The following is an 8,757-nucleotide window of genomic DNA, read 5'->3' as shown; positions in this document are numbered from 1 at the left end:
TCTTGAAGGGTCCTTCCTTCCCCTGGGTTAGGTCGAGGCGGATTTTATCTAGTTCCGGATCCCACTGTTGCCCTATTTTGATTTCTTCGAAGAGCGTGGGCATGACTTGCGTGTTGAATAAGTGGATGTCGGGGTGGTTTTGACCTTGTTTTATTATTTCCAAATTCAGTCTTTGGAAGTCCCTGTACAGTTGGTCCGGTAGGATCCAAGTGGTGTTGAGGGAGTGGTTAGTCTTCCTGCTTAGTGCATCCGCCACCACGTTAGCTTTTCCCTCATGGTATTGGATGTCCAGGTCGTAATCCTTTATGAGTTCTAACCACCTCCGTTGTCTCATGTTTAGGTCTTTTTGGGTGAAGATGTACTTTAGGCTCTTATGGTCCGTGTAAATCTTGCATTGCACCCCGTACAAGTAATGCTTCCAAATTTTTAGTGCGAACACGATGGCGGCTAGCTCGAGGTCGTGGGTGGGGTAGTTTTCCTCATGGGTCTTGAGCTGCCTGGATGCGTAGGCTATTACTCGGCCATTTTGCATTAGCACGCACCCCAGCCCCTTCTTGGACGCGTCACTGAAGACCTCGAATCCTTCCTCCCCGGAGGGGATGGCGAGTACGGGTGCCGTGGTTAACTTATCCTTCAATTCCTGAAAGGCCGAGACGCAGTCGTTGTCCCATTGGAAGGGGGTTTCCTTTTTCATGAGTTTGTTGAGGGGTTGGGCTATCCTGGTGAAGTCGGGTACAAATCTCCTGTAGTAGCCCGCCAAGCCTAGGAAGCTTCGGACTTCGGTGAGTGAGCTTGGTGTGGTCCATTCTTCAACGACACGGATCTTGGCGGGGTCCACCTTAATCCCCTCCTTGGTTATCACGTGACCCAGGAAGGCCACGCTGTCTTTCTAAAATTCGCATTTAGAGAACTTGGCGTATAGTTGATGCTCCCTTAGAGTTTGCAGGGTTATGCGGAGGTGTCTTTCATGTTCTTCCTTGTTTCGGGAGTAGACTAGGATGTCATCAATGAATACAATGACGAAGTCATCCAGGTGGGGTCGGAACACTCGGTTCATGAGGTCCATGAATATGGCAGGCGCATTGGTGAGTCCGAAGGGCATTACGGTGAATTCATAGTGACCGTAACGTGTCCGGAAGGCTGTTTTCTGAATGTCCGGTTTGGCCACCTGTATTTGGTGATACCCGGATCTTAGATCAATCTTTGAGAATACCCCTGCCCCTTTAAGTTGGTCGAACAAGTCGTCGATTCGGGGAAGGGGGTACTTATTCTTTATCGTGACTTGGTTAAGTTCCCTGTAGTCGATGCATAGGCGCATGATCCCATCCTTATTTTTAACAAACAACACTGGCGCACCCCATGGGGAGGTGCTAGGACGGATGTAGTCCTTGTCTAGCAATTCTTGCAGTTGCGTCTTTAGTTCCTTCATTTCTTTTGGTGCTAATCGGTAGGGAGGTTTAGAAATTGGGACAGCGCCCGGTACGAGATCTATGGTGAACTCGACTTCTCTGACTGGGGGTGCCCCGGGGATTTCGTCCGGGAAGACGTCGGTGAATTCGTTTACCACTGGGATGGTTTGTGGTTCGGGGGTTTTGGTGCTGAGGTCCTCGACCGAACATAGGAAGCCCTCGCTTCCCTTGTTTAGCTATTTCTTCATTTTCATCATGTTCACCACTTTGATCCCGGCTTCCTGGTGGGTTCCATGGTAAGATACCCTCTTACCGTTTCGTCCTCGTAGGACCACTTTTTGTTCTCCGCATAGGATTTGTGCTTGGTATTTCCCTAGCTAATCCATGCCCAAAATCACTTGTACCCCATCCAGTTTGAATCGGATTAAGTTGCTGGGAAATTCCACCCCTTGTATGGTGATCATTATATCCTTGTACATGCGGTCGCATTCTAGGATTTCGCCGGAGGCCACTTTGACCTGGAATCGGACCTTGGTGCTGGTGTTGAGGCCGAGCCGAGTGGCAAACTCGGTTGCTATAAATGAGTTGGTAGCCCTTGAGTCAAATAACACCGTGACGGGGGTGGCGTGTACTAGGAAGGTTCCGGAGACTATGTTGCTATCCCCAATTTTGGCTTTGCTTAGAGTGAGGATTCTTCCTTGAGCAGTTGGCGTTGTGACTAGGCGGGGTGAGGCGGCCTTGTCGTCTTTAATGATATTTAGAATTTGGAAGATTCTTTGAATTGCTAACTTTTAATATGGAGATATGAGCCTTGAAATCCGCACAATTGATATTAGGAAAAGAGATCTCGCGCTTGTATTGAATTTTGCCCAGCTGCGCCACTTTAAGCGTCTGTTTTTTTTATCCGCGCCACTTTAGGCGTCTGTTTTTTTATCCGCACCACTTTAGGCGTCTGTTTTTTTTATCCGCGCCACTTTAGGCGTCTGTTTTTATCCCAGAAACAGACGCATATTCGACGCGTCGAGACTTCCTGTGCGCGAATTGATTAGCTACTGGAAAATTTCGACGTGTCGAGCCCTTGGCTCGACGCGTCGAATCCACTGGGCCCCGAACTCATCCAAAATTGCTCCAAACTCATCCTTGAACTCCCCTTGGTCATATCTTTGACCTAAAATGGTTCAAAAACACTAACAAACCCCGTAAAATATTCAAAACAAGTGCGAACCATAATTAAATGATAATAGCAAGGAAAACATGTACTAAATAAGCAAAATTAAAGAACTTAGTTACTGGATGATTCAAAATAACCATAAAAACAAGCACAGATGTGATAACATCAGCTTCGTTCTGGAATGTTGAACTGGATTCTTGGAGATATTAATCGCACTGACATTGTCAAAATAGAGTGTCATTATCCCTTGAGAAAGACCATAATCCAGAAACATCTGTTTCATCCATACCAACTGAGTACAGCATCTACCTGCAGCTATGTATTCTGCCTCTGCGGTGCTTAGTGAAATTGAATTCTGTTTCTTGCTTAGCCATGATACTAAGTTCTTACCAACAAAGAAACATCCCCCAGAAATACTCTTTCGATCATCAATATTTCCTGCCCAATCAGCATCACAGTATGCAACCAGACTCAGTTCACTGTCCTTGGAGTACCAGAGACCATACTGCATCGTTCCTTTAACATATTTCAGAATGCGTTTTGCAGCTATCAGGTGTGATTCCTTTGGGTCAGATTGAGACCTTGCACAGATTCGAACACTGAACATTATGTGTGGTCGACTGGCTGTTAGATACAACAGACTGCCTATCAAGCTGCGATAGACTGTGTTATCCACTGATACACCAGTTTCATCTTTCAATACTTTTGTGGAGGTGGAGATTGGTGTCCTGGATGATTTACATGATTCCAGATCAACTTTTTAACTAGATTCTTAGCATACTTCTCTTGTGAAATAAAGTATCCTTCAAGACTTTGCTTGACCTGTAGACCTAGGAAGTATGTCAGTTGACCAACCATGGACATTTCAAACTCTTCCTTCATCACTTTTACTAACTCGTCAGTGTATTTCTGTAAGGTTGATCCAAACACAATGTCATCAACATAGATTTGGGCTATGGTTACATGACTTCCAGTAGTTTTTACAAACAGGGTTTTGTCAACACTTCCCCGTTTATACCCATGCTGGAGCAGATACTGTGTCAGTCGTTCATACCATGCCCGTGGGGCTTGTTTGAGACCATAGAGAGCTTTTCGAAGCTTATAGACATATGAAGGATGATCTGGATCTTCGAAACCATTAGGTTGAGCCACATAGATATCTTTGTGGAGATAGCCATTCAGGAATGCTGTTTTGACATCCATCTGAAACAATGTGAATCCCAAAATGCATGCGACAGCTAACAAAATCCCGATTGACTCGAGTCTAGCTACAGGAGCAAAAGTCTCATCATAGTCAATTCCTTCAATCTGAGTATACCCTTGAGCCACTAACCGAGCTTTGTTCCTTGCTATATTCCCTGCTTCATCAGTTTTATTTTTAAAGATCCACTTCGTTCCAATTACGTTAACACCATCAGGTCTTGAAACTAGATCCCAGACATGATTCCTCTCAAACTGAAGTAGCTCCTCTTGCATTGCCTTGATCCACAGATCATCCTGTAAGGCTTCTTTAACATTTTTGGGTTCTATCTTTGAGGTATAACAAGCAGAACCAGATACTTCTGTCAGATTATTTCTTATTCTGCTCCTGGTCTTCATCCCATCTGATGGATCTCCAATAATGTTATCTGATGGATGTTTTTTCTGAGTTCTGGTGGGTTTGTCTTTACCTGTATCATTTATGAGGTTTGTCTCTTGATCTGAACTTTCTTGATCTTCATCTGACGATTCTTGTGGTTTGGGCTGACTGTTGCTATTAGTGGCAGTTGTATCACTAAGAGGAAGTTCTGTCACTGAATCTGTCACTATTGAGTCAATTGATTCTTCTGGACTGTCATCGATAACCACATTTACTGACTCCATCACAGATTGAGTCCTCTTGTTGTAGACTCTGTAGGCACGACTGTTTGGAGAGTATCCAAGGAATATGCTCTCATCACTCTTCGGTTCGAACTTCCCTCTTTGTTCTCTATCAGCCAGCACATAGCACTTTGTCCCAAATACATGAAAATACTTCAGATTTGGCTTCTTTCACTTCCAGAGCTCATATGGAGTTTTAGTTGTTCCTGGTCTAAGATAGACCCTATTTATAGTATGACAGGCTGTGTGAACTGCTTCAGCCCAGAAGCGCTGCGGCAGATGCGAGGCATGTAGCATAACTCTAGCCATTTCTTGTAAAGTTCGATTCTTTCTTTCCACTACTCCATTCTGTTGAGCAGTTCTAGGAGCTGAGAACTCATGTGATATACCATGCTCGGAGCAAAAATCTGAATATAGTGAATTCTCAAATTCCTTTCCATGATCACTCCTCAATCTCTGAACTTTTATTATAGACTCATTCTTTTCCTTCTGAACTCTTATACACAGAGTTTTAAAGGCCTTGAAAGCTTCTGTCTTTTCTCTCAGAAAGTATACCAAGCTGTATCGAGAGAAATCATCTACACACACAAATATGTACTTCTTTCCCCGAATGCTTTCAGTCTGTGTTGGCCCCATGAGGTCTATGTGGACAAGATCTAGGCACTTCTCAGTGGTGATGCCTCTTACTGCTTTGTGTGGAGTTCTGATTTGTTTCCCAATAGCACATGCACCACAGATTTTTTTCGGATCTATTCTGATCTTGGGTACACCTTTCACTGCTTCCAGTTTTATCAACTTATCCATATCTCTGAAGTTTACGTGACCCAGTCGTCTATGCTAGAGTTTTGATTCATCAAATTTGGATAGGTGACAAGTAGTTCCATTTGCCAAAACATAACAATTGTCTGAGGACCGAGTTCCTTCCATGACTAGTTGATTTTCTTTGCCACTAACTCTGCAGCAGTTACGATCGAAGTACACATTCCAATTTTGATCACACAACTGACTGATGCTAATTAGATTCGCTTTCAACCCACAGACTAGCAGGACTTCTTCTAATTGAGGTAAACCTGGTACATTTAGGATACCTTTCCCAACTATTCTCCCTTTTTGTCCATCTCCATATGTTACAGCTCCACTGCTGGGTTGAACAGCCATTAGACACTTAACATTTCCTGTCATATGTCTGGAGCACCCACTGTCAAAATACCATCTAGCGTCAGTTGTAGATGCAGTCAGAACAATGATGGGGTACCAGATAACTTCTGACTTCCTGACCCAAACCTGTCTAGTGAATGGTGTAATGGTCTTATTCTGATATTTTTCCTTCCTTTGATCTCTGTAGAAAAAATAACACTCAGGCCGAGTATGACCTTTTGTTTGACAGTAGTGACAAATAGGGGTGTAATATTTAACTTTGACAATCTTATTTTTTAACCTTGAATAATGAGATTGATGAGTTAATCTGGCCAGGCCAGTATCAGCAGTCTGGTCGTACCTCCTTCCCTTGTTCTGCACTGACTGAGATGACTGTCCTTGTTCATAGTTGTGATCAGCTGAGGTCTTAGACATACCATCTTTGATGAACTTAGGTGCGTTATTAGAAGATTCACCTCGTTCAAATCCCAGACCCTTTTTATCATTAGGATTTCTGCCAGAGTCTAGAATCTTATCTAGAGTAGATGTGGTGTCCATCATCTGGATATTTTTCTTCATACTCTCCAGTTCCTTGATCAGTTTTCCTTCTCTGGACCTTATCTGAGTGATGAGATCTTCTTTTATGACTAGATCTGTATTCAGTTTCTTTATAAGATCATCTCTTTGCTTCAGCTCGTCATTCAGATTCTTATTCACTTTCACAAGTTGTTCCCAGCTAGCAACAAGCTTTGCAAATTCTGTTTCAAGTTGAGTATGCCTCTCTTCAAAATCATCAGTTGATATGTACGATTCTTCATCTGATTGGTCTCCGTCTGGCTGAAGGTCTGTCGCAGTAAAGAAGGCTACAAAGTTTCCCACGTTATCATCTGACTGATCATTTGAAGTTTCCTCCTCATCGTCACTTAAAGTAGCTACAGACATAGCCTTTTTCCTATTGAGATACGTTGCGCATTCAGCCTGTATGTGTCCATATCCTTCACATTCCCTACACTGCACTGACCGGTTGAGTGATTTACCTGTGTCTGTGAAACTGGTTCTGTTTTGTCTTGATCGACCAGTCTGAGATTGATTGTTCTGTGAGAAAGGTGTTGTTTCAACCTTTTGATATGAGGAGTTGTTGCCTTTGTATTGAGTCCTGGTAGGCTGACCTTGACCCTTTCTGTTGAAACCTTTTAATATTTTGTTGAAATTCTTGGTTAGAAGTGCCAAGGTTTCATCATCTATGTCGTCTGTGTCAGATTCTCGATCAGCCTCAGCCACAAAGGCCACTGACTTTCCTTTTCTGTTGCTTCCAAGATCATCATCAGCAAGAACTTCCAGTTCATATGTGTGTAAGCTTCCCATAAGTTCTCCGACAGTCTTCTTTTCCCAACCTGTGTGTTCCTGAATAGCAGTTACTTTCATTCGAAAGCATTTAGGTAAAGATCGAAGGATCTTTTTGACCACTCTCTCATCAGTGAATGGCTCTCCAAGAATTGAGGCTCGGTTCATAAGATTCTGAACCCTACTGAGGAAGGTTGAAATGGTTTCTTCTTCAGTCATTCTGAGTGCTTCGAATTCTGACAGAACCATTTGTAGCTTTGACTGTTTGACATCACTAGTTCCTTCAAATCTGGTTTCAAGAATTTCCCATACCCGTTTAGCCTCTTTTACTCCTGTGACAAGAGTAAAAACAGATTCATGCAGAGATCCTACAATTGAATTTAATGCCCTGTTGTTTAGATCTGAGGCATTCATTTCATCGTCTGTCCAAGTCTCCATGGGCTTATCTTCAGTGACTCCTTGTGCATTCTGAGTAGTGGGACGACTCCACCCAGTTAGGACAGTACGATAAACCCTGGTACCTTGTGCTTGAAAATATATCTCCATGCGAGTCTTCCAGAAAGAGTAGTTATGACTATCTAATTCTGGTGGTTTCATACTTGCATCCATCCTGAATACAAACAACTAGCCAACGAACACACAGAAAAACTTGCGAAAGACAAAGAGAATGCAAAACTAAAAACAGCCCGTCGGATCAAGTCACTATGTAGACTTAAAAGCTCTGATACCACATGTAATTTTGCATTTTCTCTTTTTTGATAAATTAACAGGATTAGTCAACTGTCTGAGATTACTGATTGATTCAGTTACGAAGATAGTCAGTAATAATAAATCTTGTAGAGGATGTAAGAGAAAGATAACAGCACAAACTCAACGACACAGAATATTTACCCAGTTCGATACAGTGTGTATCTACGTCTGGGGATGATCACATAGGCGTCCAATCCACTAAATCATAATCCAATGTACAAAGGTAGATATACAATAATCTTACCCAAGTGCCCCACACAAGGTACAAACCCAGTCTACACAGGTTTAGTGGATTGTTGAAGATGGAGAGCCATGCATACAAAATTCGAATGAAATCCCTTCACTTGGAGAGCCCACTCTGATGCAGTCCACTTCAATGACGCTCTTTAAGGTTGTTCCCACAACAGTGTGATCACAGTGTCCTTTCGTTTAAGCAGCAGTGATTCTTCTCAAGTTCATCATCTTAATCACCAAGAACATATTGTATTGAGAATATGCATGACAATCAAAGATCTAATCTCATATAGCAGATGGGGAGTGTTTCTTCATACTTTTCGACGTAACCCTAATTTTCTTCGAGTAAGGGTACTTATAGATTCTTCAATAAACTCTCTCCATAAATGACTTTGATTGTAGAAGGTAGGACTATAAAAGAGGAATGTAATCTCAGAAGATTAGGTCCATACCTTTCTTGAAAATATACGCTGATCTTCTTTCAAAACTTGTCTGATAATACCGCGTAAGTCTTTTAGAAATCAGCTTCCTAAATCAGATCTTCAGTGTCAGTCCTTCTGTTGTTGCTTCTGATTGATCAGTCGTCTGTAGAGCTGGACGGGCAAACTCTAAACCTATCTTAGTATGGCATAATAATATTGCCAATTATAATATGGGGTTTTTGAACATTTAAAAACACTAACAGATATTCATGTGAAAAACATGTCTTGTAAGCAGATTTCAAATAGAATGTGAAAAGGGAATATTTCACATGTTCTCATATAGATTCATACTTCTCCATGTAGTCAATTTATATGTATTTTTCAAAAGAAGCATAAATGCCAAAACGGGGGAATAGTACATAATCAATCT

Source organism: Ipomoea nil, unplaced genomic scaffold (genome assembly GCF_001879475.1).
Source record: "Ipomoea nil cultivar Tokyo-kokei standard unplaced genomic scaffold, Asagao_1.1 scaffold2868, whole genome shotgun sequence".
NCBI classification, from domain to species: Eukaryota; Viridiplantae; Streptophyta; class Magnoliopsida; order Solanales; family Convolvulaceae; genus Ipomoea; species Ipomoea nil.
Note: the sequence above shows the minus strand (reverse complement) of the source record.